The sequence below is a fragment of the Ostrea edulis genome, chromosome 3 (genome assembly GCF_947568905.1).
Source record: "Ostrea edulis chromosome 3, xbOstEdul1.1, whole genome shotgun sequence".
NCBI lineage: Eukaryota > Metazoa > Mollusca > Bivalvia > Ostreida > Ostreidae > Ostrea > Ostrea edulis.
Window position 1 is genome coordinate 90,626,377 of NC_079166.1, and position 14,477 is coordinate 90,640,853.

The following is a 14,477-nucleotide window of genomic DNA, read 5'->3' on the forward strand; positions in this document are numbered from 1 at the left end:
TCTGCCCAATGTGTGAAAATGATAGACCTGTGTGGTCGAGAGTTTTACCTGTGTGGTTTACTGGGCCTGCGTGGGTGAAAGTACCGTGTAATTCCCACAGAGCCCCCATGTATTCAATGAGGGACCCCATTGAACACTTACATTCATTTACCTTCAGTACATTTTCCCCCTCGATATCCTCTGTCACAGCTGTTTAAACATGTTCCGTTAATGTGATGCCACTGTTCTAAATTCAGACATTGACCGCAGGGTTGTGTACAGTTATCTCCATACAATCTCCCGTCACATTCTGTAATAAGTATTAAATTTACTTACATGTATGTAAAACGTATACGGTACCAATTTTGATGCACCAGATGCGCATTTCGACAAATAATGTCTCTTCAGTGATGCTCAACCGAAATGTTTGAAATCCAAAATAACTATGACGTTTTGGACCTAAATATAGCCAAAAACAGCGTGCCAAAAAAGTGGAGCCAAATTCGTCCATGGATAAGAGCTATGCACGAGGGAGTGTATTAGTAATTTAAATCAAACGCTTGAAGGCGTTTTGTTTGCGTTACAATTCCCAGCCAATATCCAATTCATTATCAACGCGAAATCTTATATCCGTGTTAACTGTGTATAACACATGCATCTAATGGATAATGTGGATTAACTTAAATAATTACATATATATTCATGATATTCATGGCACGCTGTTTTTGTCTATATTTAGCTCTAAAACTTCATAGTTATTTCGGATTTCAAAGATTTCGGTTGAGCATCACTGAAGAGACATTATTTGTCTAAATGCGCATCTGGTGCATCAAAATTGGTACCGTATAAGTTTAACATTATGACCCCTGGGTCGAGGCATCTGCTGGTGGACTGTTAGTCCTCGAGGGTCTCTACAGACCGATTAAAGATTATAGATGTTGGAGTCACAAGATAAAACGTCAAGGTCACATAATTTCAGTCTCTATCTTTACGATGCTTCCTTATGACTCGATACGTTGAAATGATTTAAACATAGACCGTTCATATCTCATACAAAAACAGCTACTGATTAAAGAAAAACACCTATACATACCTTTTTGTGGCCAAAGAGTCGAGGGTCAGGATCACACTAAGCAGATCTTCAATAAAACGTTTCTGCCCTTTTGTGACATAATATCTTGGAAAATGTCCATATTGTACAGGAAGTAGTTCTTTATGAAAAGGTGATGATAACAGTTCAATCTCAAAGCCCATTTACGGAATAAAATATAACGAGTTGGGCAAACGAGGGTCCATGGCGGGATAAGGTGCCTAGGAGTAGTAAGCATCTCCTGTGGACCGGCCACACCCGCCGTGAGCCCTATATCTTGATCAAGTAATACGTAGTCGGAATAAATGTACCAAGAACGGCCAAACAATTGGTATGAAACATTGACACAAATATATATCGTATGTAAGGAAGACAAGCACAGGTTATGACCATCTGTTCATCAACAAGTGTTTCTATTCTGACCTGTTTCAGGGGAAAAAACTTTCAAAGTTGATACAGATAGTAGTTGACTATTGAAGGAAACATCAATAATCGATTTTTGCTCATGAAGTAAAAGGTCAAGGTTACAACAGATCTCCCAACATAGTTTACTACACGCAGCGTTTTGCTATTTTGCTTAAAGGTATTTAGATTGTTGATCCTACAGGGGATGCAAATTTCAGAAAATGACAGTTACCTATTTCTTACATTACAAGTATTAAGGAATTAAGTGTCAGCTCTAACGCATGTAGTATCTAAAGTTTTAATGTAAGTTCCCTGCTGGAGTCTTTCTTATTCAATCAGTTCTAGTTGAACACCGATCAAACGATAAGTGCCTAAAGTTATTCTTAGATTAAAGGTGAAGATAACGAACAGTGATCAATCTCATAACGCCTATAAGCAATACAAAATAGATAGTTAGACATACACGGCCCCTTGGATATACCAGAGGTGGGATCAGTTGCCGAAGGGGAGTAAGCATCACCTTTCAACTGGTCACACACCGCGTGGGTCCTATATCTTAATCAGGTAAACGGAGTTATCGGTAGTCAAAATCAGTGTGCCAAGACGGTCTAACAATCGGTATGAAACACGTTAGATAGCTTTTGACCCAATTATAGGTTGTATTTGCAAACTAGATCATTATAAAAACTATAGCATTTGCGCAATGCTGACTTTAAACGAGACTTTTGGAACCCCGGCACTATCAACTTATTGGTCAGTAGCCTGCTTAAACACTTATCATAAGGAGACCCAGCTCATGCAAATCGAATCAGTTGAGATATATAAACATCATATGCAGGTAATAATGGAATGTTGCTACATAAATATGGGAAAATGTGGATGTGTTGGATGTTTTAAAATTGAATGATAAGTGTTTTGGTTACACGTATCATATCTAAATGATTCATACATGTACTAGGTTCAATTTTAAGTTTTTTTGTTCAGTACACTCAATCATTATGAGAATATTTCTAATTATTTCAATCAGTGAAATATATTTACCCATAATCTGCCCAGGTGTCTGGAATATGTTGATGCCTTTCAAGTCATCCACCTCTGGTTCTACCTCAGGATGTTTAAATTAAAAGTTACCCATGTGTATAATTCATCGTTATATTAAGAAAAACTGACAAATAGACTACAGAGAAAGTCAAGAAAAATAATTCCGATACAGAAACACCCACATCTGTTATGTACTTAGATATTTTATTGAACATAAATGTTGGCAGCAAACTAGGAACTCAACTTTATGACAAACGGGATAATGTTAACTTCCCCATCGTCAAATTCTCATATTTATATAGCAGTATTTGCAGCTTCTCCATCGTTGGCTTCCCATTATCACCTGGATATGGTGTATATGTCTTTCAACTGATTCGTGTCGCAAGGGCTTGTTCAGCGTTTGATCTTTTTTAAAATTTAGGCAGGCTACTCTCGAACAAGTTGGTATGGAAGTGATTTCAATAGTTTCGTTTAAAGTCAGCATTTCGTTATAACAATTTAGCTTGCCTATACAACCTGTAATTGGATCAAATGCTGTTTGACGTGTTTCAAAGCATTTGTCAAGCCATTTGTACATATTGGTTTTGACTGCGGACTACGTTTACCAGATCAAGATGAGGGGCTAAAGGCAGGTGAGACCAGTGAACTGGGGATGTTTTACTCCTCTTAGGTATCTGATACATAATAAGGTTGCCACAGTCTTAATGTTGCATTGTTTATGGTAGTTATGAGATTGATCACCACTTGTCATTTTCACCTTTTTATACTAGAATTATCGTAGGTTGTTGTATTTCATATATTATTCATTGTGGTACCCAAAACATAAATTTTCTGGAAAACAAAGGAAAATTCCTTTTGGTGCATGAATTCTTGGACAACTGTCCTTGGTTTCCCTGTATGGATAAATCTATTCATTTTGTATCAAATAATTTTTGTATCTTTCTAAACCACAAAGCCTGTAGAGAAAATGTGTTTCACATAATCGAATTATAATCGGGCAGTCTTGAGTGAGGCTTAAAAAATAAATTTGTTTTCCTTTTTTAGAGAAGAATAATTTTCAGTGGCATATAACATGTTTAGCCCTCGTCATTGAAACTGCGTATCCATTCATTGTAATTCACTATAACTTTCGTATTTTGTTTATGAACAGAATGTCAAGAAGGTCGCTATGGTTACAACTGCCAAGACAGCTGTAACATCAACTGTGGAGTCCCTGAGAGATGTGACAGAGTAACAGGACAGTGTCAGAATGGATGTCAGTCGGGGTGGAAAAATCACAAATGTGATTCAAGTAAAGAAATATCATGATACTTAACTGCATGGATTTTGTATTTCATTTTTGGCCTCATAACGAAATGCATGAGTATCTACCTAGATACCACAATAACTTAAAAATATCATTGTTGATGATTAATTATCTCATTTTCGCCCAAATAAATAATCCATCATTTTAAAAATATCTACATGCATCTTCATTTCCACAGAATGTGATGGTAAAACATTTGGACTAAGCTGTAGTCAACCTTGTGGAATTTGTTTAGGTAACGAGCAGTGTTATCACGTAAACGGCACGTGCACCAAAGGATGTGACAGGGGTTACAAAAGAAGCAATTGTACAGAAGGTGATTTATTCAATTTTGATGTGGTTGTGCTTTTTTAACTACAGAGAGATCAACAAAGTAAGGGTTTTGGTGAAATTGAACAAATTGTTGGCTAAACATTGAAGCCAACAGAAGTGTCATATGTAGTTGAAGTTACCCATACGTGTTAGGTAAATGGTAATATATGGCACTGTGATGAAATATATTACACTTAGTGATATAACTATTACAGAATTGTAATATAAGTGAAATTTCTTAGAACTATGGTGTTATTTGATGTTACGCAATACGGTAATATAACTAATGTAATACAGAAATGATATGTTTTACTGCTATCGAATATGATATAAAGATCCCATTGATCCCCTAAAGTGCAAGTAATATTGATTGATTGATTATGGATGTATGCCGTTTTGTTAATATTTTAGCCATTTTACGGCGGGCAAGTAATAAATTTGATGGAGAAATTACAGAATTTGAAAGGAATTCTGAACAAGTAAAGTTTAATTAAATGAAAATATTAAACTTCATATTTGTGATTTGGCACTTACGGAGATGCAACTACACCTTTACAAAGATGAACGTTTAATTGCCTACGCATCCCCATTAGTTACAAAGCACACATTCGAACTTACAAATAATAAATATGCGGCGCTTGGAAGAATTTTACTTTAATTTGAATATTCTTTTATGACCTGTTATTTTACTAGGGACACCTTAACCCCACTGCGAAATTAGTCACCTTTAGAGATCTTTCGATGGATTTTCTGTGAACTGAATGGTAGAGTTTCGTCCTGTGAAGTGAGCTTGATGATCGCCAGTTGTCCGGTTTACGTCATGGCATCTGGTCATAGTATTTAACATTATCGACTTTTTAATTTTATTTAAATTTGGCACGGATTATCCTTGGGTAACGGGGATTAGTGTTTGTTAAAATGAAAGCATTAAGAAAATGATAGGTGTGAATCAGCTAATATTGTGGTGTATCCTCCACTTAGTGTTATTTTGTGATATAAACTACAGTTATGTTGAACTACCCCGGATTAATCTGTGTCCCAGAGCCACCGAATCAACGATCTATCTAAAACCGACATCATAAGTTTGTGTCCGTTAAAAATTGCTCTTATAAAATCATAAAAAACCGACAGCAATGAAAATCATAGAATATCCGTAGCAAAGTAGCCACAGTATATCTTATTCATAACATGGATCATACACTAAAGCAGTGCTATGTCTTTCGATAACAAAGCCTTGATGGAACAATTTTAAGAGCATGCTCTGTGTTACACATGCTGCAAATAAGACTCATACGTACAAGGAGTACAACCTTACTGTAAGATATGGGGAGTGTAACAGTGAATATATATATATATATATATATATATATATATATATATATGCTGTTGCTTGGACTAGCTTTTTGGAAGTTAATATTATGTTGCAATAAATTGATAGCAGAAGTCATACATGTAGCTATTCGACAGGACAAGTACAAGTATTCATTTTAATGTAGTCGATGCCTGTTTTGACGGTGATATTTACTGCTTAGGAATTTCCTTTTTACTGGCGCATGACACTGAAGATGTTAAATAACATACAAACAATCGAACGAAAAGAGTATATCTTGAGTAAAGATAACGATATGTTATCACTAAATATCTCAAGTGCCATCTCCACGCTTTTAGAAGAATGGGTATGAACTGAGGAAATACAAGTGTAGGCATTTCTTCATTGTTTAGGGTAGTGATTAGGAAGTGGTGATCGATGAACAATAGATATTCCGTTAGACATACGGATATTCTCAGATTCTGCAATGTGAAATCCGAATAAAGATCGAAATTATCAACTTCACATTCCAATGGTTGCGTCTCTTGATATGTTCAAATGCATTTTTAGTATTACGACCACTGGGTCGAGGCCTCTGCTAGTGGACTGTTAGTTTCCGATGGTCTCTACAGCCTAGTAGCTAAGTACTTCGTTACTAGCTTGAAAATATGGAAGTATTCTCAATTGCTGTGAAAAAATTTAGAAATTCATTCAAAATTAAAGATTATTTCCCTTATGCATAGCTCTGATCCTTAGACGAATTTTACTCCAGTTTTTAGCGCTATGTTTATTTTTAGTTCTTACAAGTTTATTGTTATTTCGGATTATCAATATCTCGACTTGATCATTTAGTGCAATATTTTTCCGTCTTTTGTTAGAGTGCGATAAAGGTTGGTTTGGCTACAACTGTGTAGAGAGATGTGCCATCAGCTGTGATATGTGTTGTGACAGTGTGACAGGAACGTGTATTTCGTGTAAGTATTTCCAGCTGAATTTTGAGAAATAATTCATGCATTTAACCTTCCATTTAACCTTTCACTGTCATGGTTTTTTTCTTACATTTAGATAATGACTTAAATACAATATGCCTAGTAATATATCTAAAGTTACAGACTTAAAATAACCAAAATAATACAATATATAAATACATGTAGCTGAAAAACGTTCAAGATATTTTGCGGCAAAACTGCGTCCCATGAAATGAATATTGAAAACAATTTTGTCGTTCAGAGATAGAACCGGATATACTCTATGTGGAATATAATGAAGTCTAACAGGTATTGTTGATTGGTAAACGATATACTGTCTGTCGTTTTAGCAACTCATACATACGACTTAGTTTCTCGTAGCAAACATATTTCTAAATTGGCAATAATACAGTTCCGTAGCTTGTTATTTGATAAAAACAGTAAAAGTGAACATTATTATGAAATTTAAAAAAAAGTTTTATTTTAAATATGATGAAGTTGTATAACAAACTAAACTACTGGCGACCAAAATAACTTGGGAAAACATACAAAATTATATGTATCTCATAGGTATTATTATGCAACCTGACCCCTAAAAGATCTAATGCAATTTTGAAATAGAGCCGCCTGCAATTAAACATGGTATATTTATCAGAATGTTTTACTTCATTTCTTTTACAATGCAAAAATAGTATAAAACGTCGGTAATATTGCGGGAGAGAACATATTCGTTTCTATTTATAACAATCATTATAACAATCAGTTTAGTCTGTCCAAAAAGGTCTGCGATAAAATAATTCACATAACATTATTATTTCGTTTGCAAAAAATGTCAATAATGGTACAGACTATTAGCTGACCTGTAGGTCTCTAGAAAAAAGATAAGCTGATCAATGCAAGCACAGACGTGAAGAGCACCATCAATTGGATGAAATTCATTTCAAAATTAAGGATTATATCCCTCATGCATAGCTCTTATTTTTGGACGAATTTGGCTCCAGTTTTTGGCACTCTAGATTTCCTTATAGTTCTTTTTTTAAAGTTTATTGTTATTTCGAATTTCCAAATTTCGGCTTGAGCATCACTGAAGAGACATAATTTGTCGAAATGCGCATCTGGTGCAGCAACATTGTACCGTATAAGTTTTACATCAAGGATATACCAGTAATGCATACAGGTGGATAATAATAATATGAAGGCGGCGATCAAAGTATGTATATAAACAACACGTCTATTCCTTGTGAGATGGGCGGCAATCTAAGTATATGCACATGTATAAACAGCTGTATTCTGCGCGGTGGATAGTCTTTTTCCTGATTATGATTTGAAAATTTCAATGAATAAGAGCACGTGGAAATACAAAACATATAAGTATCCATTCGGAATTATATTCCGTATTTTGAAAATGAGATTTATATTGTTCCTACATATGTATAAAATTAGAACAAGATATATCAAGTTCGATGTATCAATTATACATACAGAAGGACTAGGGCGATAGAAAAAAAAACTACCTCCTTTCTGATATATGCAGGTATCAAGCGATTGTTTTCAAATTCTTGTGAATATCGTAACGTTGTTATAATATTTTTCCATTCAAAACTAGTTTGCAACATTTTTTTTTCAGATCAAATTCTTTGTGAAGTAGTAACATTTTGAAACCATTCCCATCATAAATAAATCGTGAAAATATAAAGCGATCCTGATCAAAATGACTAACCTTCAAAAACCTCACTTCTCCTTGATCTTATTTTCTCTTCCATTTTGTCTCCCGGCAGCCTAAATATTTATTATTACTACCCGTGTGAAAGATATATCAGGTGATGTATAGACTTCATGACTGTGAGAAGAACATGGAACATGAATTTTCAGACGACGATTTGATAACGTATTTCGTACTACATGTACTAAACAGTTGTGGAAACACATGTTTTAGACTCCCGTTAACTTTATTTATACTAAGGACAGACAGGATAGTAAAATCATTGCGAATCATGTTAACTATGTTGTCCTCGAGCATTCCATACTTTATTGCAGTAATTGGACAGTCATCAGATTGCGGTGCAAGCAGTCAATTACACCCAGCTCTTTACAGGCTTGTGGCAGATTTCTGTCTAAGTGTTGTTCTTAACATATATTTCATTGTCCGGTAAGACTTTTAACTATCAAGTGTAAAGATGTTATATTCAAGTTCAATGTAAACTAGCATGTACGAAGGGCATGACCTATTTTGTCAGTATCTTTTCTATAACAAATGCAATGATCTATAACACTTATCAAACTCATGCCGTACTTTCATTTTGAATAGCTATCTGAGAGATAAGAAACAGCTATCAAAAAGCCAACAGAAAACGAAAGAGCAGTTGTCTACCAAAGGAGATGTACCTAATACAGGGATTTACGACAACACAGAAGACAATGAACATAGTGCAACGATTTACAACAACAGAGAAGACGCTGGTGGCTACCAAGAACTTGGCGAATTGAGTCAACAATCTCATTATGATCAGCTTAAGTAATATGTACTCAGAGAATTAGGTCATACGTCTAATTACCTCAAATAGTCTGATTCTACGAATTTGAATTAATCTCATCATAACGATGAATTCAGGCTCTTTGAAGTCGGGGAAATTAAATGAACATTTTCTTTTATCCAATATTTTGAGATCAAGTAGCCTGGGGTCAAAGAATTATGATAATTAACCCAAGTAGCCTCCTGTCAAATAATTAACTCTACGTTGCTAATATAAACAGCTCAAGTAGTTTGTACTTTTTCATTTACAATATGTCAACCATTCGTTATAATTACAATCAACGTTGTTGTAATATTTAAAGCGGGAGTGGGAGTGGGGACTATTGACTCAGTTATGAAACCACATGGTACACAGCTAGTACCTGAAGCAGTGTGATGCAAGGGAAATGAATCAACCATTTCGTATTAATATTTAATATGTCATGTGAATATCAACATTTTACATCCAGTTTGGGAAATTACGATATTTGTAATATTTACGTTTTCATAAATCTGTCTTGAACTTTTCATACGTATGTAAAAACGTTAATGGAAAAGAGAGAAATGATGGCTGTTAGCTTTTCTGGAATACATAAGTTTATGATTTCGTAACGAAATGTGTGCTATCTCCGTGATTGTATTGTTATAAATACACTTACATACAATACACATGCATGCAGACAGACAGGCATACATTACATATGTACAAACTATTCCCTGTAGAGAAGTGGACAGACATAGCTTACATCCACGTTTCTTCACAAGCCTTCATGTTTGATTCTGAAAAATATGTAAATGATGGAAAGTGACAATTTAGGTTTCGATCCAAGTATCGAATCAAATATGCTTGGATTTACGCAACATACACAATATCTCAACAACATGAATATTGATCCATGGATTTGGCACAGAGAAATCAATGCCTACTCACTGTTGATCCATTTTCATATGTTCTCTGTTCCAGGATATTTTTTATTTTTTATTTTTCATTATTTTTCAACAAACATTTTGTAAATAGTTCATGGTATATCTTCATAATATGTATGTAATATAGAATTGCAGAAGTGTTTCGTTATTTCAGAAAGAGAGAGATAGATAGAAAGAGAGAGAGGGGGATCTACGGAAAAAATTGGTTCCATCTGTTCCGAAGGGCATCCCATTTTTCAGCATCACCATTTTTATAAGAAATTATTTTTTTGTGTTTCATAGAAAACAATTAAAAAGATATTGCAAAACGCACACTATTTTTTTTCTCTGGACACCTTGCTATATAAATATAATACATTAGCCAAAGGATGATAATATTTTGTATATTCTTGCTTTTCTCAAAGATGCCTAATAAAAGACATTTTTTAGAAAGACTATTTGACAATTTGTTCGATCTAAGTAAATTTCCAAATCACCTAGAAATGATTAAACACAATTACATTCCCATAGTATATGTTCTATTGTTTCTTCCTCATTGTGACAAAATTTACACATTTTTTAGTTCACCTTTTTTTTTTTTAAAATAGAAATGAGTTTGTTGCTAAAATGTCATCAAGTATTCTATATTTGAACCGTTGAAGTTTACTCTTGTTTGTTATTTTGAAAGGAACATCGTGGATTATTTTCCACTCAGTATCATATATTTCTAAGAGCTCATTTCATTTTGTTTTGCCTGTTATCACAGAGGAATTTTTGTTGAGAAGTTCAGAAAAGCAATTGGATTTTTTTTTTTTACATTTCAGTACATTGTATATCTTTGACAGAATAAATGGATTTGCCAACTTTTTAAAACTAATGTTTTTGGAAGTGGTGTTCAATCCAAGTCTTTATTGCATGATGTTCGTATATTCTGGAAAAAAAACAACTGATTTTCATATTTGGATAAGTAGCACAAAATGTGTCAAAGCTAGAAAAACTACCATCTTCTTATGTGCCTGATGTTGTCCTAGGAATTACATATTTATCTCAATTGGCGGTAGAAACAAATCTAAAATTTCACGTAGCAAATTTGGAAATATTAGGAACACTCTTTTTTTCCCTACATGTACTATATAAAACTATACTGATATTTTTAACTTTGACCAAAAGCTTTTCAAGACCCATAATGCATGTTTACTAATTTTCAAATTTTTCCGACTTTCGATATTTTTTTTCAACTGCCATAAACCTTAAAGTGGTTCTCTACACCTTGAAAGAGATTATTCAATCAGCAAGAATGGATTTAGTCATGAAATATGTGATAAAATGTCATAAGTACATGTCAAAAAGGCAAAATATATAAAACAGTGTATGAAAAACATGATTTTCAAAAAGGTTTTTCAGTTCAGTTTATGACACTAAGTCACAAGAAAGCGATTCATTTCTTTTGTGAAATTACTTATTTTAATTCCCAGGACAACATCAGACACATAAGAAGATGATAGTTTTTTTAGTTATGAAACTATAAGTTTATTGTTATTTCGAATTTCCACAATTTTGTCTTGAACATCACTGGAGAGACATTATTTGTCGAAATGCGCATCTGATGCATCAGAATTGGTACCGTATAAATTTTACATTACGATCCCTGGGTCGAGGCCTCTGCTGGTGGACTGTTAGTCCCCAAGGGTCTCCACACCCCAGTAGCTAAGTACTTCGTTACTAGCTTGAAAATACGGATGTATACTTAATTGCCGGAATAAAATTCAGAAATTCATTTCAATATTAAGGATTATCTCCCTCATGCATAGCTCTTATCCTTGGACGAATTTGGCTCCAGTTTTTTGGGACTCCAGTTTTCCTGTTAGCTCTTACAAGTTTATTGTTATGTCGAATTTCCAAAATGTTGGCTTGAGCATAACTGAAGAGACATTATTTGTCGAAATGTGCATCTGGTGCATCAAAATTGGTACCGTATACTTTTTACAAAATACCAGAAAAGACATTGACGAATTTGAACTTGGAATTAAAGTAATTTCACAAAAGAAATGAATCGCTTTTTTGTGACTTAGTGTCCTAAAATATATAAGATTTGGTGTAGTAAGCTATCGTTACACACAATTCAAACCGGAACGGGGAAATTTTAAAATGGATTTGCAGCGAGTAAATGTTTATTTCCTCTTTGACAGATCCATTCATTAATGTTAAAGTAGTGGAAATACCTGCCTGTTACGTAGATCAATTTGAGTTCAAACGCCGATGGAACCTAAAACCTTCCCCGATTCTAAAATTTACAAGTTTTCCAGGATCAAAACATGAAGGTTTCTCAAATAAACAAACTCATTAATACTTGTTTTCGCGCCCAATATGCAATTTCATCAAAGGTTAGTAAATAATACCTTCAGATTATTTTTCATTATGTGTCCACACTTTTGTTATTATCCCTATCGTTGCCAACATGGTAGCATTATATTTACACATTTTAATACTATAACTAGACTATTCTAAATGAAGTAACAAAGGTGTTTTCCGTTCCTTTTTATTCACAGATGTTGTAGATTTTACCAGCATTGTCTTTTGCTTTTTAAGGATATGACTCCCATTTCTCATTTGTTGATCGTATTTCTCCTTTGTTAACCAGGAGTGATATACCTTAACAGAAAGTCAATTTGATATCATAAATAAAGCTATGTCATAGGTCTATCAACGTAAATCAGTTGTGCAAAAGTTAGCCACTCGCAGCTAGTGAATTAATCCCCCATTCTATTTTTTTAAAATCCCCATCACTAGTATCAAAGACTTCATTCATTACAATCCTAATCTGTCTGTGATGTTGTATGTTTCCCTTCCTTAGGACAAACGGAAAAATGTTCCAATAAATTTATATAAAAGAAGGGGCGGAGAAACAATCCCTGGACGTACCAGAGGTGGGATCAGGTACCTAGGAGGAATTAGCCTCCCCTGTCGACCGGTCACACCTGCCGTGAGCTTGAGAAGATAAATTGTAAAAATACAGACATCTATGAAATGATTCAACAATGGTGAGATCCAGAAACACAAAGTCGATACTGAAGGCCGAAACGAAATAAACTGAGTTATACGCTGAAACACTGGTTTGAAAGACAAATTTACGTGAAAGAATCTGGAACAATATATAATGGTACAAATTGAAAACTCAAGGTTGGCATCCAATGGCGAAACGAAACGAAATAGGATAAGTTGTATGTTCAATTATTACTCATTCAGTCTTTTAGTGTTTTGTGTTTTTGACTACTTCAGTTATCTTTTCAGCCTTTTTGAAATTTTGTAATGAGTCTTGTAGAAGATCATAAATCGTCCTCGTTGATATTATGTGTAAATCTGCACAGAAATAACGGAAACAAATATTACAAGGGTTAGTCCTGTAGGTACAATTCACGCAATTAAAACCTCAAATATTGTACGCAGCGTCACCGTGATTTTCCGGCATTGCTGTGTTTGACGCAATAACCTAAAGAAATGTATTTCCACATTACGCAGTCAAATTTACGAAAAAAATATAAAAACTTCTATAATGTGTCTATATCCGCGGCCAATATTCACATCCTCTGCGAAAAGTCAAAAGCTGCAGTTGATTTCAAATACCCGGGTTTGTAACAAAAAACCTTACACCCCTGAACCTTGCATAGAACATACAAGTTATACACAAGTTATTGCAATAAATCATATTAATGAAAAACAATCTTCCTTGAAGAACAAAACGCGAACAAAATAATTGATACTCTTAAAAGCGAGGATATCCCTGTATCCTTTCGCCGAGCGGAGATTTTTTTATTGGATGCTGATCATATTAATATAGATATATTTTAACTCAAGTAATCAGACGTGTTGGAAATAAGTAAACAACATCATTATATTTAATCGCAGAATTTTCCCCAAATCAATAACATTAAAACCTATGACTTTTCAACACTGTACACGACCATTCCTCACTATAAATTAAAGACTAGACTTTATGATATCATAGATAGTTGATTCTTCAACAAAAAACGAAAACGGAAATGTTCATATCTAGTGATCAGTCATTCAAAAACTTACTTTGTTAAACACCACTCTGATTCCACGCACAAGTACTCTGAAGTTGAAATATGCTAGAGTTCCTCATTGACAATATCTTCGTGGTCTTTGGTGATCAGGTCTTCCAACAGTCTGTTGGAATTTCCATGGGCACGAATTGGGCTCCTTTGTTAGCTGACCTGTTTCTATATTCATATGAAACAGAATTTATTCAAAAAATTCTACGCAAGAAGAAAATATCTCTTGTGATATTTCGATATATCGATGACGTTTTGTCTATTAACAATAATAACTTTCATCCATATGTCGATTTGATATATCCCTGTGATCTCGAAATAAAAAAACACCACAGAGTCGTCCACTTCTGCTTCATACTTAGATATTTTATTGAAAGTAGACATTAACGGCAAACTGAAAACTCAACTGTATGACAAACGGGATGAGTTCAGCTTCCCATATTTATGTAGCAATATTCCATTATCACCTGCATATGGTGTTTATATATCTCAATTGATTCGATATGCAAGAGCATGTTCTGCGTATAGTCAGTTTTTAAATCGAGGTAAGCTGCTGACAAACAATTTAATGGTACA

At 34.1% G+C, this 14,477-nt stretch overlaps 1 protein-coding gene across 1 annotated transcript in view; it reads right to left on the reverse strand.

The window, feature by feature from the left end:
- Positions 1 to 710: 710 nt before the first annotated feature.
- Positions 711 to 14,477, reverse strand: part of LOC130052998 (uncharacterized) — a 90,793-nt gene continuing 77,026 nt past the window's right edge. Inside the window, exon 5 of the mRNA XM_056159390.1 lies at positions 711 to 845. The gene's annotated coding sequence lies outside the window, so the exon portion shown is untranslated. The remainder of the gene's footprint in view (positions 846 to 14,477) is intronic.